We start from the raw sequence: 17,955 nt of genomic DNA, 5'->3' as shown, positions 1-17,955 counted from the left end.
GAATATTCGAGATGTCTTCATCTCGCAAGCTTGGTATAGACCCATAATAGATTTTCCCAAGTTGCATCTTCAACTGGATAGTACTTCCATTTAGTTAGGCATTCTCAAAGGATTCTGTTATGAAGTGGTTTCTCTAGGATGTCTAATGGATTTGGGTTTGATTATTTTCACTTGACCTTGGACTAGGAGGAGAACTGTTTATTCATCATCTAGCAGATGCTTGACCTTAGGTACATACTTCTTAAGTAAGCTGACATGAAATACATTGTGGACATATAGGTAAGCAGGTAGAAAAGCTCATATGCTTGATCTCCAACCTCCTTGTGATTAATCACATATGGTCTACAATATCCTGGTGATAGTTTCTTGTACTTGTCTAAGGAAATTAAGCTTCTCTTGGATCAAACTTGAATGAACACCATATTCCCTTCTTTAAACTCACGAAACGAACCTGTTTGGATGTACATACTCCTTCTGATGATCTTGAGTTTCCTTGATATCCTTTTTGATCCATGTTATCCAACATCTGTTTGTTTTGGAGATCTTTACTCTAACGATAGGGTTTATCTAGTTTAATGGAGTGAGGCAATCTTGTCCGTATAAGCAGTTGCTTATTTTAGGACATTTGGTTTGATTGTTTTGTACATGCATCCAAATAAAGTGGGGTTCTAAGAGTAAGAAGTGTATCTTCTTGGGGTATAGTATGGAGTCAAAGGATTATTGACTATACGACCTAGAGGCAAAGAAGATAATTATAAGTCGTGATGTGGTGCTTGAGGAACATCCTCCTATAGGTGGAGGAGAAGGCTCCATCTACACTATCTTTCAATGAAGAAGTAGCCTAGTAGACATAATCACTATTGATAGTACCAACTTCACAAGAGGTAGATTCATCAGATGATGGATGAGGGAAGCCTTCAACACCCTAAAAGGGCCCTATCCTAAATGGGTGAAGCAGCTTTTAGATGGGATAGCTCCACCAGAAATCACATAAGAGCTAGTAGATGTTCGTAGATCCAAGAGAATAGAGGAGTAAAAAGGACCTTTGCTTACATTGTGAATATAGCCTTAATGGTGGCTAAGATAATGAGAGTACACATGATCCAACTTCCTTGGAGGAAGCATTAGCATATTCAACGGACCATGCAGTCAAAGTATGACTCAATTAAATTTAAAGAAATATTAGGGAGTTCAGAAAATTCCCAATTCTTGCTTTGTAAATATCTCTAAATGGGGAGTATGGTAAGCCCTATCAATCTTTTGTCATGTGACATATAATTGGAAATCTTGACGTGTAGGCTCTAAATATAAAATCACCAATAAATTTGGAGTTGGTGTGCTTAAATTACTCTATTAAGTAGATTCAAAAGTTCCACCATTTGGAATTCCCAAAGTATGGGGATTTTCCCAAACCATGGGAGATTCACTATGGAAGCTCGTATAGTGTGAGGGAGGGGGTTTTTTGAAGTATGGATATAAGCGTATACATTAGGAGTAGCCCCCTATTATTTTCTCCTTCCTAGATTAAATTAAGGGGGGGAGGGGAAGCAAAGAGGGGTGGTGGTAGGTTGGAGGAGGAAGGGGTGGTGGTAGGTTGGAGAAGGAAGGGGTAGGAGAGGGGTGGGGTGGAAGGGAGGTGGAGGTAGAATTTTGAAGATTGGAATACCCTTCCTAATGGGTAAACCTTGACAAGAAAGGAAATAGATTCCTTTTTTAAAAAGAAATTTGGCACAACTCATTTCCTAAGTAGATACCAGAGCCCTGCATACCCTTTTACAATGTGTAGAATAAAAAGTCTTAATGTAGACAAGGTGTAGAAAAATTGTACATTTAATAAAGGGGATATGAAACAACTCTTAGAAATATATTGTATAAGTGTCAACAAGGGGGTCATATCAGCCCTATAAGGTTCATAGATAGGGGGTTTTTGAGAGGTTTCTACATGCAAGTGATGTCCCCCCTTTACTTAGAGTGAATCCCCTGGATCCTATTTAGAGCAAGTTATAAACTTACATAGAAAGAGTAAAATCGGTTATAAACCAGCATAAGAGACATTTTAGCAAGTTATAAACTTACATAAAAAAAATTAAAACTAATTACAAGCTAGTTCAAATCCACTATAAGAGAGGTCTAGATAAGGTTTAAAATTAGATAGACATATTATAAACTAGCTTTATATGGGCGCATACTACAAGGGAGGTTCAAAGCATTAGGGTAACCACTATAAGAGAGGTATAATGCAAGTGGGAGTTACATAGACAAGGGAGGTTCAAAGAATTAGGGTAACCACTATAAGAGAGGTATAATGCAAGTGGGAGTTACATAGACAAGTTAGAACCACTATATAAGAGAGGTTTTGACTACCTAAATAAACCATCCAATAGCCACGATGAATATTAGCGGCATACATGAAGGTAAACCATGACTAAACTAGAAAATAATTTAATCTCTAATGAAACTGCCAATATATAGCAATATGATAGCCAGTATTCTACATAGTACTACAAGCTATTGTGGTTGTTACTTGAGATTATTCAAAGAGGTGCACAAGATGCTTAACATAAGACTTTCTGCCAATGCACTTTTGGCACACATCCCTTTTTTTTTATGACACACGAGTATGACCCACCCAAAAGGAGAATATTAACTCCTTGACCTTAATAGATACATGTCTACATCCAATGTAATCATTCGATCATCAAGATGATCTTCCAGTTGTGTACATCCTATGGGTAATGGAGGATTATTTGAAAATTATTTTGACACACCACCATCCATTCAGCCCCATTGAAATATTGTTATAATTGCAAAGAAGATACCAAAGGACCCACCCTACAAGGATACTGAAAAACAAGCCATAGAACCTGAAGATAATATGAATTAGATACACATGATGGCCACAATTGATAGTTGGGGTACAAGAGGATCTACATGGGTTACCACTGAGGGTGAAGAACTCCCTAATTTTATACCATTCCAAATGATTCATGCTCTACACTCTACATTGAAGAGACTGGATATAGTGAGCTTGAATTCACATGAGATGACACAAGCACCAATGGTGATGAGTATGAGATGGAAACCAAAAGTGACACTAACTTTGTAGAAACCAAGAACAAAACACAACTAACAATATCAAAAGAAACCTTGGGAAGTGAAACTAAAATGGAGAGTAGTAGCTATGAAATCGACACTAAGTCCCAATCTAAAGAAAGGAATGAGAATTCTCAAAACACCAAGAAATATCTCAAAAAATGGTAGTTCATAAAAGGCTACACAAAAGGAAGACTACTACCCAATGGGACTACATTATATTGGTGCAATTGATGCATATCGCAAGTTTATTAACAATTAAGGGAAGGAATTACAAAAGGTTATGTCTAGCCACCCTCCTCTCACTGAGTTAATAGCAAAAATGGATATCATTGACAAACCAAAACTTAGTCTTTCAACCAGACAAAATAAAAATAGAGAGCTAGCCCAAAAGGAGAAGGAAGTAGAAGCTACAGAGCTAAAGCAACCAAAGAAGATCATGAGCCAACACCTAACTTGTGCCCTGCACGGGAGCACTATAAATCTTTTACAATTGGAGACCACAAGTTAGTGTGTTTAATAATGTCACATGAAAATCAACAAGTGAGGTAGGACAAGTCTATGGCCCACCAGCTGAAGTAAAAGAAGTAGACTTGGCTGAACCTTGGGAAGACCCTAAACAATTTTTTATAGAAAAAGACCTCATCCAAAGTCAGAAAACAAAACTCATTACTCTCCTTAAGGAATATAAGGATTGCTTTACATGGACTTACCATGACATGAATGGAGTACCCGCACTAAGGTTGTGCAACACACAATCCCCATGGTATTGTAGACCCACCACTAGAATCTGAGACTAGACCTGCTGATCATTCCCAACCACACCCCTTTGTGCTTCTTGCACTAACTTGGGTTTCTCAAAGGGTTTAGAATATGGCTTAAACCTAGGAGGCTTAGAAATGTGTGATTCATGTGGCTAGATTCCTTTGGGAGTGAGATCTCCTTCTCATAGTTTTATAAGTTTATCCTAGTACACCTCTCTTATAGTGGTTGCATTAATTCTTTGAACCTCCCTTATAGTACAAGCCCATTTGAACTTAGTTGATAACTAGTTTACAATTGGTTGTATCTGGTTTACAATCAATTTGAAATTGATTGTATTTTACAATTGGTTTTCCATTTATAAGTTGGTTTAGAACCATTTTTAATCTTTCTATATAAGCTTTTAACCTTCTCTAAACTTCTCTTATACTGGTTTATAACCAGTTTTAATCTTTCCGTGTAGGTTTATAACTTGCTCTAAGCCCATATTTTACTCGTTTTAACCAATTCTAAACTGCTCTAAACTTCTTTTATACTGGTGGTTAAACTTCTCTTCTACTAGTTTATAATGAGTTTTAATCTTTCTATATGTAAGTTTTTAACCTATTGTAAACCCCTCTTTTACTGGTTCATAGCCAGTTTTAGGTTTATCCAGCATAATTTTGTGTACACATGGTGACACTGATGACCCGCCTGGGGGATAGGCCCCACACTTACACCATTGGCATGGTTGGTGAGATATTGGGTGATATGCGGCCAGTGGGATGACAGGCTGTGTGAGCCATTCTAGAGGCTGGCATAGTTATAGCACCAGCTCATTTAGTTGGGTTCACACTATAGAGAACCCTTGTATGTATTTGGTTGAGTACCTTTCATATTGTGAGTACTCTTATGTGAAGAAGAAGAAGATTTTCAGCCTCTCACCTTGTGTGTTCTCTATTAGGGTTTTGTAAGTGTGTGTGTGCTTGCAAGAGCTCAAGCTCTCTTCCCCCCTGCATCTTTTCATGGGTCTAGTTTGATGGAGCACCATCTCAATTCAAATCAAAGTAGGATTTCTACTTTGTTTCTAGGTATACTATCTTGAAAGGTTTGGAAATGACATAGAATTTTTTTTGGCTCCGGTCATGGAAAGGGAGAGCACGATGGTGTAGGAGCTGTTGTTAAAAGAGCAGTAACCCAAGAACAATTGAAGGTGGATGGTGCAAAGCTAAAATGTGATGCTAATGGTGTGTAGTTATTGAGAAGAACTTTGATAAATGGAGTTGAATCCACGTATGAAAAGTCTCATCATGTTACTAGAGTCTTTTGGGAGATTCAAGTGGAAGAAGTGGATAGAGAGAAGAGATGGGATACCAAAGCTATGCCCAAAACTCGGTCACTACATTCTGTTTGTGCGGGTATTCTAAAAGCGATACAACAACACTGAAAACCCATCCACTCTTATGCTTTTGCAGTGCTTGTATTCAACGCCGAGATGGAGGAAATGTTCAAATCACTCACATGTTTCTAGTTGGGATTACATAATTATGGAGCCTTTGGCAGATGTCAGTAATAATGACAACAATATTGATGATCAACTTGCTGATGATGTAATGTTTGAAGGGCATCATGACACATTTAGGGATGCCCTTGTGGTCGGAGACAATTTTGCAATGGTTGCAGAGAAGAAAAATAAAGAAACCATTGACTTTTACATCCTCAAATGCATCAAAGAGAAGGAAATTTGCAAAAGGTGGCAAAGGATCATTGGGAAAATGTCATTGCTCGAGGGTCTTCTCTATAGTTAGAGGTGTGTACTATGCAAGAAAGACCGAGCAAATCTATGAGCTATGGGATGACCAGCCTGAGGTACTTATCTATTCACACCTTATTTGAGCAATCAAGTTTCAAATTCCCTCGCATAAACATAACAAGAAATTGTTCATGTTGCCTCCTGACATCAATGAAGATGTGGACAATAGCATCCCCTTCAAGCTTAAGTAGAAATTGAGATGTTGGTGAGACATATATACTACTCAACTAATTACATTTTTTTGCTGTATTTTGGACTGGTTGATGAAAGTCATTTGTATACGGTTTATAGCATCTGGCTTTGATGTTGGTGACCCATATAATGTTCCCCATGTTACATTTTTTAGTAGCCAGTTTTCTTAAGGTTTATCACCAATTTATACTGGTCCATAGCCTCTTGTTTTGATTGGTAAGACAAGTCTATCAAAACATTCCTTGTCTGACTATTCGATTTATAACTGATTCCATAGTGTAAAGATTGTTAAATTTTTTTGCCTCAGACTACTCGGTTTATGAGCAGTTTGTATTTGGTGTATAACTTGATTGTCTTTGGTTTATAATTGATTTTAAACCGGTGGTTTATAAGTTTATAAACTAATTTATAATCAGCTTATAGATTTAAAAATTGGTTTATATCCTTGTGCGTTGATGTTGGAGACCCATATAATGCTCATCATCTAATACATAGAAATGTAAGGTTTTGTGGACATCACCATATAATGTTGAAATACATTAAATAAATTAGAAAAATAAATTAAGTAGTTAAAGTAAACCAGTTATAGCCCCGTATTTCTTGTGTTCACACTTGCATGTCTTACATTTTAAAAAAGACAAGATAGACAACTATAACCGGTTTATAATGACTTTATGATTGGCTTCTACTTGTGTACAATCGACATTTATGACTTACACTTGCATGCGTTGTCTTTAACACTTACTTCATTAAAGACTAACAACACCCAAAACCAGTCGCGTCAAAGGGAGGTGACCAAAAGAAATGAGGCTTGTATTCATATATCAGGAAAAAGTTATTACATCCTTGTAAAATATACAAAAGTTTTTTGTGTGTATGCAAAATTGGCTACGTGGGGCCTTAACACTTTCTTGTTTTGATATCTCTCAGCCTCATCTTCCAGTAGCACCTCTTGATATACATAGTCTTTGCATCAAGGTCTTTGTAGGTGACTGTGTTGCATGTGAACTCTCACAGATCTTTCGCACATAGCCACATGGCGAGCCAATATACCATAGTGTCCTTGAGAAAGCATTTTCACTCTGGTGTAAAGTGAAGTACATGATTACCCATCTAGTGATTTTTGTGAGATGCTAATTTTCAGTGTCTAAAAGTAGTCCACCTTAGTTATTTTCACTGACTTAGCATGCTGCTTGCAGTTGATGGAGCTAAGGTGGAGACAAATTATTTAGAGGTAACATTGGCATAATTGGGGCAAAAGAAAAAGAAGTACAAGATTGTGCCACTTGCTATTAAAGGTAGAGCACATAAAAAGATAGATAGCAAAACTATAGGCAGAAACCACAGATGATAAGATAAGAAATGAAGGAGAGAAAAATGAGGCAGTTATAGAGTAGAGAATGTAAAGAAGGAGACAGTACATGGAGCTATAAATGTTGAACACAGTTGATGAAGAAAACACTGCCACTTGTCTAACAGCTAAACCCAAAGCTTGCAAAAACTTGTAGAGCTTTTTTGCATTCTGTGTGAACCATCGTCTTTTCTATACTCTAAACCCAAATCTTACAAGTGCTTGTAGAGCTTTTTTTACGTTCTATGTGAACCATCCTCTTTTTTGTACTCTAGATCCAAAACTCTAGATCCAAAAGCTTAAAAAGCACTTGTGAGAAAACCATCCTCTTCTATGTACAACTTTTGGTTGTAATGCATACTTCTTGCTTTTGGTGCCTTCTTCCTCTCAATATTGAATGTCTCTTTTCTTGTGTCAATTGTTGAGTTTATGTTATTTGAATTAATCATGTCAATTTTATGGCACATGCTTGGATATTGGCATAGATGTAGGTGATGGCACAGGCTTATCTGTTTTGTCACAATTATGTGCTAGGGAAACCTTCGATCATGTTGATTTGTAAGCCATATTCAAAGTGTTTTAAGAATCAATATGTGTTAACAAATCCAAAGTTGTTTGTGCTTCAAAAGGCATTTTAGCCTCTAAGGTTCTCAGCTCCACCACCACCACTTACCCAGCAAAGAAGAGTGCTCATTCTAGACATGAATGGGTTGCTCCTCAAATAAGACACCAAGGACTCCTCTAATGCATTGGGTATGCAACGCATGTATTGTCACAACTATGGCGTCATTCTTGTTCAACCAGATACTAAAGTGTTTCTGGATTTCTACTTTAGATGGTTGGATTTGTGCTAGATTACCCAAGGTGGAGTACATTATATGCTTTCCAAAACATGCAGTTAGATTTGGGTGCATAATCAGGCAAGGCTTGTGCCGCCAGAGGGTCTCTAGCTTCAAAACTGGTGAGGAAAAACCTGTATTTCACAAAAGCTTAAATGACCTGCACAAAACATGGCCTCAGCTAGATCCAAACAACACCTTGATCTTTGATGATTTGCCGTACAAGGTCATCTAGAATGAATTAGGGACATGCCTTGTTTTTCCAAAGCTTGGTGCAAGTTTACGTCCAAAACTCTTCACTAGGTTTCTCATAGAACTCTCCTTAATAGAATCTTCATGGTTTAATGGAATAGTAGGGATTTCAGAAGTAGGGTTTTCTATGCAATCATCCATGAAGTTCTCATAAACACATGAGTCACAAAACTAAGGTGGACTACTTTCGCACACACTGAAAATCAACATCTCACAAATACTCACCAGATGGGAAATCGTCCAATTTGCTTTGCTTGCTTGGTGTCATAGTTACGTCCAAACCTCTCCACCGGGATTCTCATAGCACCCTCCTTGATGGAATATTCATGGTTTGATGTAGCAGTAGGGCTATCTGAAGTAGGATTCTTTGTGCAATCATCTGTGAAGTTCTCATCAATACATCTCACAAAACTGAGGTGGACTACTTTTGCGCACTAAAAATTAACATCTCACAAAACTCACTAGATGAATAGTCATCAACTTCACTTCGCTTTCTTGGCATCATGGTGCAAACAACACGTTCAGACCTTAACACATGATTATCCCTCACAAAACCTTTATGTTTTAATGGAGCACCTGACCTAAAGTTTGTTTTCTCAATGTAGTCATCCATGAATTCCTCAACACTAATGGGTTCATGATGAGAAGAACCACTTACGTAGCCTTTGTGTGAACTAACCATCCTCTGTAACTTTTATACAAAAGAAACTTAAACCAGTAAGGCATTTGCAAGAAATAAATATCTTGTGATGCTAATATGAGTACCTTTGGTAGCCTTGGTCTCATTGACATCATTGAACATTGGTTCCTGAGCAGAGGATAGGGATTGAGTTGATCCTGCTAACATCCAACATACATTATTAAATTAGATGATGGATCACATTTTTATGGATCAAGTGTAATACAACTGGTTTGGTACTCATATAGGTATAACCCCACCTACTCTCCACACTTCCTATGTCATTTTGAATGGTTTTGGACTAGTACCATATTGTATAGACTAGTATCATAATAGTTGAAAACCTTTATGGTACCAGTTCCAAGTGGTTTAGGACTAGTATCATATTGGTTGGAAACCTTTATGATACACTTCACACTTCTTATCTCGTTCCAAGTGGTTTGTGAGCAGTATCATACCGATCGAAAACCTTTATGATACCAACTGCTTAGATGTAATTACCTGTGAAACTTCATGGATAGGCTAAATACCAATATAGTACTAGTGACACTCCACACTTCTTAACTATGATTGGTTTGAGACCAATATTATACCGGTTTGAGACCAATATAGTACCGGTGACACTCCATACTTCTTAACTATGATCCGTTTTGAGACCAGTATTATATCAATTTGAGACCAATATAGTAATGGTATCAATAGCATAGTGAATAGTAGCATAGTGGTTTAAAGCTAGTATGAAGCCTACTGGTAAGATACAATTGCTGGTAGATGTCATAATATTGGCTACAATATATACATTTAAAGTGTCAAAGTTATAGAAGAAAGTTATAACTGGTAGCCATGATGTAGTAGAGGTTGGATGCTTGGTTAACCCACTGGTTGGACACCAATGGAGAAATGTTAACATACCTGTAGAACGTGTCTCTGAGGAGCAATCAGATGAGAACTAGTCTAGTATTGGTTTGAATGTTTCTTACCTCCTTTGGGAACCTTTGGGCTAGCTACATGCTCTTTCACCACCATTTCTCTTGAATTTGTAGGAATGACTGTTGCAACTCTTTGAGAGGCACTTGCCTTAAGCACAAAGTTGTGCAAAACAAAAGGCATAGTATTGGTGTTTACATGGCAGTATGTAAACACCAAAAACATTGTCCTTGTCAACAAAAGAAAGACCACAACCCTTGCACATATCAACCACAACTAGCAAGCTATGGCTATGTCTAGGAACCTTCGGTGGTTGTAGAACAATAGAGAACAGAGATAGTTCACTCTTCATGGCATAATAAATGACTGCTAAAGCATGGCTTCATAACGATCTTGCAACTTTTGCTCTAGATTAGCCTATTACAAAGGAGGATAAAAATTACCTTAAAAAAACAATGGGGATGAAAATACTTAATTGTTATAGTGGACTATGTAATTACCTATCCTTTTCCTAATGCACTCATAGTAGTCTCTACTTTCTCCTGTAACTTTTGAATCATTGGATCATTTTTCACCTTGGCTTCTTCTAGCCCACCAGCATTCACACGAAAAGACATCATCACATCAAGGGTACCTTCCATCCGATGTAGTTTGCGCTTTGCTTCCTCCACACTCTCAGATGCTTCATTATATTTTCCCACCGCTTGTTGTACTCTCTATGTCACCTCGACAAGAAGTTCATCTAGCGATTGCTACACCTCTCGGGTTGACTTCAACACCCACATCTTGCTCTCAGATGGGTTGTCTTAGAGTGGATGGTATATCATGTAACAGACCTGGAGACTCTTTGTTTACAACCATCCATTGAGATACCTTTCTGGACAAGTGATTCTCTTATGTCACTTTCTTCACAACCTTTGCCCCAAATTTGGCCCACTTAAGTAGCCCACTGAAAACTTGGTAAACATATCCTCAAGCAAATGATAGGCTAACTACATAGCTAGGGGGTTTTGACTGGTACCCTTGTTTTGTATAACCTATATATGGCGGCATAGTGTTGAGGAAGAGCAATTTTTAGTCTAACCTTTCCATTATGTTAACATCCTGAGCTAATGCCCCAAGGATACCTCCTCCTTTGTTAATCATCTTGGCTTTCCCCCCTCTAGAATCAAACACATTCGCATTCATTATTCCACATACATATCCACATTCGGACATCCACATCCATATCCACATCCACATCTGCATTCATACATCTACGTCCATATCCACATTCATATCCACATCCATACATCCACATCCACATCCACATTCATATATCCACATCCATACATCCATTTCCACATCCACATTCATACATCCACATCCACATCTACATCCATACATCCATATCCACATCCACATTCATACATCCACATCCACATCCACATCCACATCCACATCCACATCCACATTCACATTCATACATCCACATCCACATCCACATTCATACATCCACATCCACATCTACATCCATACATCCACATCTACATCCATATCCACATCTACATCCATATCCACATCCACATTCATACATCCACATCCACATCCACATTCATACATCCACATCCACATCCACATCCACATCCACATCCATACATCCATTTTCACATCCACATTCATACATCCACATATCCACATCTACATCCATACATCCATATCCACATCCACATTCCATATCTACATCCATACATCCACATCCACATCTACAATTAAAAACTCCCACATATAACTAAAACGATTACATCAACAAATACCAATAAGTGCCCAGGTGTCACCTTGGTTCTCGTGTGGCAGTAAAACAAAAAGGTATCCAATGGTTACACGATGGGTATAAGGTAAGCAGGGTATCATTCACTCATTATTATGTTCATGTTTAACTGCTTCAGCATGAAGAAAAAAAGAGAAGGTATCGATATTATGCATTCATGATCCAAAAATGTTCATGCCATGAACCAGTTCAAAAACGTTCACGCCGTGAACTGGTTCATAAAGGTTCACACTATGAACCAATTCAAAAACATTCGCGCCGTGAACTGGTTCACAAAGGTTCACGCCATGAAACAGTCATTTCTCACTGGCTAATCAAACAACACCACATAGTTTTCTTCATTAAGGCAGCCGTCCTGTCATACGACTACGTTGTAAAATCAAATTTCTTTCCTTTTTTTGTCATTTTTCATTGTGTGACCTTTGCTTTTCGATCACGCTTCCGCTACTGATCGTTGTGCATCTTCCATCCCAAATTTTGGGCTATAATAGATTGTCTTCTATCGAGGTGGGAACTCGATCCGTTCCCTTTCATTTCTTTTTCTTTTTAGTTTTTTAATCTTCATGATTGATGTCGGCAATGCTTATTGTACATAAATTACAGAATCATAAAATTTCTTCACGATATCCTCACATGCATTGAGCACAGTAGACATCTTAACAACAAAAGAAAAAATGAAAAACCAATAACATAACAAATGACACCTTCACTAAAGATTCACGATATTATCACCATGTGGTTTCAGGGAACCTCAGGTTCGTGAACTTGCAATTTCACAAAACCTAACTGGTTTGGAACCTCAATGTTTCATGAAACCATGTTTCACGGAACCTCATCGTTTCACAGAACCTCAACGTGTCACAAAACCTAACCAATTCATAAAACCTAACCAGTTCACGGAACCTCACTGGTTCACAAAACCGAACCTCATGAAACCTCACCATTTCCTAGAACCCCACTGTTTCACGGAACCTCAATGTTTCACGAAACCTAACCAGTTCATGGAACCTCACTGTTTCACAGAACCCCACTATTTCAAGGAACCTTAATGTTTCATGAAACCTAACTAGTTCTCAAAACCTAACCTCATGAAACCGTGTTTCATGGAACCTCACCATTTCACAGAACCCCACTGTTTCACAGAACCTCACCGGTTCACGAAACCTAACTTCATGGCCTATAGGTTCACGAAACCACTCTCACCCTGCACCTTCATGCCACAGCCTTCGCCTATCTATTAACACACCCATGTGATTGCTCCTACACTAGCACACTCCTCATTTCAACTACAGCTACCCATTAACAAAAAAAAATGAAAAAATGAAAAAATGATATCAACCCCACCAATTGGAAGACTGATGTGCTGTTCATGTATACAGATGTCAGCCTCAGAGTCGGAAGTTCTTGAGACCCTAGCTGCAACTCAAGCTAACACCACTGGATCCTCGCCCTTTGGAAGCGGGTTAACGCGCATACGAGTGCAAACCTTGAAAGACCACTTGGCAGCAGCTGAAGCTACACATAAAGATGTCATCACATGAAAAGCTTGAAGGCCACATAGGAGCAGGAGAATAGGTATAAAGCCCTGGAAAGCAATAACATGGTCCTAAGCCAAACAATTGTACAAAGAATCAAGGAAAATGTGGACCTCAAGGAAAAGTTAGAACAAGCTAAGGAGCAGCTTTAGAAAGAGGTCGCCCACACCAATGAGCTCACTACACTTCATGCCCACCAAGTACAGGAGCTCCAAACCAATGCCAGGGCCAAAGAAGAAGAATTGCAAAGCTAGATCCAGTAGTTAACCTCACATCTAAAGGCATCGGAGGAGAGGGCAACTCACTTACAACAAGAGAGGGAACAAACAAACAAGGCCCATGCAGAAAAAATAAGAACACTTAATGACACAATAAGTGCAAACTAGGTCAAAGTGCAAAGGAAAGAATTGGCCCACCAAGAAGCAATGACACATCTTACACAGCAACTACAAGACATTCAAAGGCTAGCTGCCAAAAGGGTCCAACAAAGCACTGAAGCTCAAGAAAGAGAAGCAACGGCCAGGCGTGTCCAAGAGGATGCAACCCAAAGATTCGAGGAGTTAGATGCTGCAAGGATGGTTCGAAAAACTGCAATTTCAAACCTCCTAGCAAAACCAACTCTCGTTTATAAGAGTTAGAAGTTCAGTTGGCGATCCAAGACAGAAGTCAGTGGCTGGAGCCTAACGATTACCTCCGCCTACTCCTTGAGCATGCCTCAAAGTTGGGTAAGTTGTTGCCAATAACTCCTCGGGCCCCTCCTCAAACTCACTTTGTTTTTGTCTACACCACTAACCCTCTCTTTACTTCAGTATGATATAAATCTATTTGAAGACATAGGCCTAGGTGAACTAACCCTAATTAAATAAAATACTAAACGAGATGGTGACCCTACAATAATAATGGGAATTTTGCGGGGGGGACATAGTTTTAACTAATCCACAAGACATCTTCTTTACCTTTTACATCCTATAGTGTTAATCCTTTGTAGTTGGTGTCGGATCCTCCAAAATTCTGAAATTCTAGACAACAGTGTCGAAAAATTAGACATGTTTGTCCCAGATGACATTACCAAGACAAATGCCAACTATGAGGTGGTAGCACATAGTTACTAGTGGATTATAAGTCATGGGTGGCTCGAAGTATATAATACTCACACCAACATCTAAACTTATGTGAGTCTACTTTATATTATCCTTTTGGCATTCTAAAGCTATACTCTAATATCTACAAGCACTTAGAAGATATGTTAACAAATGTACTATACAATTTTGATGCTACCCACATTGAATATCCAACTATCAATCCCGAGGAGATCCCTGACTTACAAGAATTTATAAAGTCACACAAGCCTAGCCACCCTGCCCCTAGCATAGGTCAGGGTCAAGAAGAATCCTCTTCCTCATCTTCAAAGTCAACTTACCCTATCTATTCTAATGTCGCTATAGTAAGCTACTTAACCCCTATCCTAATACACCACCTACTAACACATCTCAAGCTAACTGCATTTTCTCAACCTTCGTTCCTCAATAGATAGATTTTCCCACTAACCCTCTCACCCTCAGGAGATACTGGCACCTCACCCGTCCCCACAATGGCACCCTCAAGAAGTACGCTATCCTATTCCACAGGATAATATTGAAGCCTTCACTGACGACACAATTTTGGAATCTTTGTCACGTGCAGAGGACGAGGGTTTCATTCACATTGGCAACCCTCTTTTAAAGCCAAAATTGATGTTCAAGGTCCTCATGAAAATTATTCCATTTGAGCCAACTCGACGGATCATGCTAGAAGCCTACTTCGAGATCACACCAACAAAACAGCACAATGTGCCATACCCTCTACAAGCTCCATGCCCTGATTTAGAAGAATTAATTCCTTTGGCTGGAGAGGGCACATTATGGGCAAATGTGGCAAAGCACACAAAGTTGGAAAACCCCCAGTTAGCTGACCTGCTGGAAATAAGGATCGTCCGCCCCGCAGGTGGAGGAAGGCACACCCTGTACACATAAGAGGCGGCTATGCCACCATTGTCATCGATGAGGTGCAACCCAAATTGGAAGATTTTGGACTACAACTAGACTGGCAGAAGGAGTACTTGACAATTCCGGAGTACAGCCAGGTCTATATGTGCGTGCCACCAACACAGCGGGTTGACCCATTATATATGCCAGTTAAGAGAAGATGGATGCCAAAAGGCACGACTCCCATGTTTGCTATAATTTTCCAATCTTCATGCCAACAACATTTGTAGACATACAGGAGCAAAGACAGCATTTAATGCTTACATGGATACAAGCATGCCGAAGAATTCCAGACGACCCAGCAATTGTGGCGAGCATCAGATTTTTGAAATTGTTGGTGGTGTTGATTGATCAACCTAAGGAGCCCTACAATGGCTATGAAGCTAAACAATTGAAGCTGAACAATTGGAGCATAATGCTCTACTACCACCGTCTAAGATGTCTTCAAGGCTACATACATGTAATGTTCGAAGACGTGGTGGACACAGGATTTTGGCGCTCCCAATCAGCATTCCGAGGCACACTCAGAAAGCTCCAGTCAAGAAGAAATTTCTACCGACATGAGTTCGGTGACCAGGTCTTTAGACCTCGGTAACAGGTTCTGTGCAGATAGAACCTACATTAGGAAGGGGGGATATTAATCCCATTTTAGATTAACAAACATGATCCTCCAATTGAGGACATTAATAGTGTCATGAAACGGCACTATAAAAGTTGTACATTATGAGATATTGGCCATCCAAGGCCTAGTTAAGTAAGTTTTGGGTGCCCAAGTGTGAATAAGGGCCAAATGTATATAAGGCATTTTCTTATAATGAAAATACACAATCCCCTTTTGTGCTATAGAGAGCTCTTCCTTGTGTCTTAAGAGAGATTGAGAGAGAGAGAGCATTCTAGCATTGTTCCTCTTCTATGCTTGTATGATTCATGCTTGTGTGGGAGAGTGAGAGAGAGTGATTGCCTTATGCAACGGTGCGAGCGACTCTACGGTGTGACAGCATGGAGGTGGAGCTTGGAGGTTTGGAGCTTAACAAGTGAGCTTGGAGGCCTCAAGGGACTCAAGTTCGAAGTATTGGTAAGTGCCCTACGATAGTTGTGCTCTATTGCTCATCCTTTAGGTGAATTCATTGAGTCCCCTCTTGGAGGTGTGGTAGCCCATAACAATCAACCAAATATCAAATAAATGAAAAAACAAGTGGGCCAAAAGGGTGCAAAAAAGGCCTATGCGAGAGGCCCGCATTGGGCATTTTTGCACCCCTCTGGCCCTTATGGATTTTGATGTTTTGTGCAATTCAAATGCACGGAGAAGCTCATAGAGAACATAAAAAGATGAATCATATACAAACTCCACAAAAGAAGAATTACAATTTAAAAAAACATAAAAAGATGAATCATATACAAACTCCACAAAAGAAGAATTACAATTTAGAATGCAATTGAATTCAACAATGATTCATAGAGATTGCAACATAACATTATGAAAGAGATTATAAAAGAGTTTATATATGAGATGGTGGGATTTTTCCTACAAGGGTTGTCCAATGCTTTTTAGCTATGGGTAGTCCCTTTGCTAAGATTGCTTCTACTATGTCCTAGGGTGAGTTTTGGCCTATGGATTGTGGGCCAACACCTTGCCTCTATAGTTGGTACCAAATGTAGTCATTACAAGAGACTTCTTAACTAATATGACATAGCTAAATTGTCTGGCCTAAAGTGGCCACGCCCAGCTGCTTTGACAATGCTTTCAATGCAAAAAGTGGGAAAGTGGTTGACAGGGTGAAGTCCTTATGGATTATAACAAAATCATCCACAGGGAGATGGAGAATATAATGGTTTAGGGCTGCGTATGGGCTAGTGGAACTACGCAACCCCCCACCTTGCATGGTCCAACTGTGTCGACCCTCACTACAGCTTCTTGCTTTTAATCTTCATGTTGGCTTTGCGTTCCAAATCAATCTTGGACCTCGTGCTTCATCCAAATCTACCCTCTTTAGACTCCCGCCACCCATCTCCCAACACGACACGTCCACAATTTGGAGATTTTTCTAGGCAGTCTGAAACTCTTCCTCAATTACATGAGCTTGTTTCATGCTCCTCGCTGCCTCTAGTGCAATCTCCATTGTGTCCTCCATGGAATTTGTCAATGGTGGCAGGAGGATATCCTCAAGGTAGCCTATACCCGAGTCATCTATAGGGAATTCACATTTCACTTTGAGCATGCTAAGGCACTCATCCATTCATGATATGAGAGTGCCGCTATACGTTCAAATCTTTTAAGCCGTTTTTTGAAGGGTACAAATGGAGGTTGAAATATTATCGTCATTATACTAACATATAATGATACATAGAAAATAGACATTTCATTCTTGGGAAAACGAGCAAAGCAAAGTTTAATCTTCTAGAGCAAGGTTCAAGGTTCTTCTAAAGAAACCTTCCTTTGTTCTCCAAGACAGAGTAAATCAGCATCCAACCCTTTTTGTTTGTGTAATATCCTTAAATGTACACATTTCATAATTGAAAGGTTTTTTAGTGTACTATGTACTTTTTCCACAACTACACTCGCAAGTTCCATCTCAAAACGAGATCCTCATGTTGCACTTTTTACTACCTTATCTTCTACATTGTTGCACACACATGATTAGTTTTGCCTTGGTGGTGGGGAAACATGGTTTTCTACAATGTTGTGTTTTTCCTTATCC

This window comes from Cibotium barometz, chromosome 1, assembly GCF_041138505.1.
Source record: "Cibotium barometz isolate CiBa-2024 chromosome 1, ASM4113850v1, whole genome shotgun sequence".
Classification (NCBI taxonomy): Eukaryota; Viridiplantae; Streptophyta; class Polypodiopsida; order Cyatheales; family Cibotiaceae; genus Cibotium; species Cibotium barometz.
The sequence above is the reverse complement of the archived record's forward strand: the minus strand, read 5'-3'. Positions refer to the sequence as shown.